The sequence below is a fragment of the Mastomys coucha genome, unplaced genomic scaffold (assembly GCF_008632895.1).
Source record: "Mastomys coucha isolate ucsf_1 unplaced genomic scaffold, UCSF_Mcou_1 pScaffold17, whole genome shotgun sequence".
Taxonomy (NCBI): Eukaryota; Metazoa; Chordata; class Mammalia; order Rodentia; family Muridae; genus Mastomys; species Mastomys coucha.
The window spans coordinates 21,173,230-21,176,678 of NW_022196899.1; positions in this window are offsets into that span (position 1 = coordinate 21,173,230).

Below are 3,449 nucleotides of genomic sequence, written 5' to 3' on the forward strand. Positions count from 1 at the left end.
ACACCTGGTTTTTTACATGGGTACTGTCTTAGGGTCATCATGAGCAAATCAGTTTGAGGAGTAAAGGGTTTACTGGGCTTATACTTCTACACTGTAGTTTATTGTTGAAGGTAGCCAGGACAGGAACTCAAACAGGGCAGGAACCTGAAGACAAGAGCTGATGCAGAGGCCATGGAGGAGTGCTGCTTACTGGCTTGTTCATCACTGTTTGCTCAACCTGCTTTCATAGAGTACCCAGGACCACCAGCTCAGGGATGGCACCAACCCACAATGGGTTGAGCCCTCTGCCATTGATGACTAAGTAAGAAAAATGCCTTAATGTCAGATCTTATGAAGGCATTTTTCTCAGTTGAGGCTCACTCTTCTTTGATGACTCTTACTTGTGTCAAGTTGACATGAAACCAGCCAGTACAGGTCTCAAGGATCAGAAGAATCGGAGGATCATGTCTTCAAGATGGCATGCCAAGTACCTTGCTAACAGAGCCATCCCTCTAGCCCCAAATATTGAGATTTTAAAGTACCTGTGTTGCAGGGAAGTAGGACATATGAACCATATGTTCTATGCTTATACAGCAGAAACCTGATTTGGGGTTCCTGAATTTTCTTCTTGGGTAGAGATGACTATAGGGAAGTAACCCATGGCAAGTTCTTGAAGAGTTTAATGTTCTATTTATAAACACAAGCTAGATATATTAGTAAGTTCTAGTGTATGCAATTTGAAACACATTTTTAATGGATTTAATTTAAAATTGGAGAGAGAGAGAGAGAGAGGGAGAGAGAGAGAGAGAGAGAGGGAGGGAGAGAGAAAGAAAGAGAAAGAGGGAGAAGAAGAGAGAGAGAGAGAGAGAGAGAGAGAGAGAGAGAGAGAGAGAGCGAGCAAGTGACCATAGAGGCCAGAAGAGGGCGTCAAACCCTGGAACTGGAGTTTTGGACAGTTGTGAGCCCCTCAGTATGTGTTTCTGGGTTCCATACAAGACAGAGTCATCTGTCTTGAAGGACTCTTTTAAGCTAATATCTGAGCATAGAATCTCCTGGGCATATACTCAAAAGATTCTCCAACATATAACCAGGACACATGCTCCATTATATTCACAGCAGCCTTATTTATAATAGCCAGAAGCTGGAAAAAACCCAGATGTCCTTCAGCAGAGGAATGGATACAGAAAATATAGTATATTTACACAATGGAATACTTCTCAGCTATTAAAAACATTGAATTCATGAAATTCTTAGGGAAATGGATGGAACTACAAAATATCATCCTAAATGAGGTAACCCAGTCACAAAAGAACACACATGGTATGCACTCACTGATAAGTGGATATTGGCTTAAAAGCTCTGAATACCCAAGGTATAATTGACAGACCACATAAAGCTCAAGAAGAAGGAAGACCAAAGTGTGAATACTTTGGTCCTTCTTAGAAAGGGGAACAAAATACTCACAGGAGCAAATATGGAGACAAAGTGTAGAGCATAAACTGAGGAAAGGCCATCCAGAGACTGCCCCACCAGGGGATTCATCCCATATACAGTCACCAAAACTCAACACTATTGTCGATGCCAAGAAATGCTTGCTGAAAGGAGGCTGATATAGCTGTCTCCTGAGAGACCTTGTCAGAGCCTTACAAATACAGAGGTGGATGCTTGCAGCCAACCATTGGACTGAGCTCAGAGTCCTCAATGGAGGAGTCAGAGAAAGGACTGAAGGAGCTGAAGAGGTTTGTAACCCCATAGGAAGAACAACAATATCAACCAACCAGACCGCCCATAGTTCCCAGGGACTAAACCACCAACCAAAGAGTACACATGGAGGGACCCATGGCTCCAGCTGCATATGTAGCAGAAGCTGGCCTTTTCAGGTGTCAGTGGGAGAAGAGGTCCTTGGTCTTATGAAAGCTTGATAAATGCCCCAATGTAGGGGAATTGAGGGTGGGGAGGTGAGAGAGGGTGGGTGGAAGAACACCCTCATAGAAGCAGGGGGAGGAGAGATGGGATAGGGGGTTATTGGGAGGGGAAAACCTGGAAAGGGGTTAACATTTGAAATGTAAGTAAAGAAAATATCCAATTAAAAAAATTATCTCAGTGTATGAAAAGTAAATTAGTATCCACATCTGATTACTTTCTCACTTCTCCAGTGACTATAGTGATGAAACCAAGATTTGACTTTGTCAAAAGGCTAAGTCAATCCAAACTCATGCTGAATAAAACAGGGGAAAAATCTTTGCAGGAATTAAAACAAGCAGAATTCAGACTTTGCAAAACATCTCAGTGCAATTGAATTCTGCGGGTCAGTAAGGGAGTGCAAACATGGCGACAGGAGGCACTGCTCTAAGGAGAATCTCTGTACTATTGCTGTGGTGTGGTTGTGGCTTGTCTCCTAAAGATTCATGTGTGGGAAGCTTGGGTTCAGAGAATAGTGACACTGACAGGCAGTGGACTTCTTAAAAGGTAAGGCTCAGTGTAAGCTAACATCCTAAGGGTGCATTAATGCTTATTGGTGGAGAAATTCTGTTTTTATGAGCACTGAGCTGTTATAAAAGAATAAGCAGAGCCCTGGGCATCCTGTGTAGGTCTTGTGTCTCACCATGTACTGTCTCCTAGTCTCACCTTGGTATCTGCAGTGTCAAGCAGCTGAGGAGGTCCCTCTTGGGGCCCAAACTGATGAGCCTCTCCAATCTTCAGTCTCCCAAGCTGTAAGCGAAATCAAGCTCTTTTTACCATGCGCCATCTTGGGTGTATTGGTCTATGTGTTAGTTACAACTCCAGTTATTGGGACAAGATACACGGACACAGTCAGTTTAAAGAACAAAGAACTCTTTTGACTAAGAGTCTGAGCAGATACAGGGGACCACAGAAGGGAAGGTATTATAGAAAGAACACACACAGTTCATTACATTTTGTCTGCAGTCAGGAAGCTGAGAGTCATGGATGTTGGTGCTCAGAGTTTTCTCCTATTTATCAGTGTAGGACCACAGCTTATCTGGACTAGTGTTATCCACACATACGGTAGAATTTCTCACTTCAATTAACCTAGTCTAGACGTGTCCAGAAGTGATTCTAGATCCTATATAGTTGATAATATTATAGATTAGCCACACAAAATAGACTCAAATGCCCAGTGTCACTCATCTCAGAATGGGGTCAGTTTTGAGGTAAGACACGGGGCAGGTTTAGGAAAGAAGGGTGCCCTCCCCTTTCATTGAGTAGATCGGGCTTTGGTCTCCGCTAGGGAGAGGTGGCTATTGCGTACAACACAGGAGGAGAGTCTCGAAGTACGATCTGGGTCTCTAAAGCTCTATGCCCCGCACACCTAGCGGCTGTCAGAAATTACGTGCCACCGTTTGTGCTGCTCTTTTGTGCTCAGCAAGTGTGTTTGTGAAGTACACAGTGCAGTCTTGTTTGTGATGTGAGGCATTGGCCAGCAAGGGTAGCTGGTGGGGGGGGGGCGG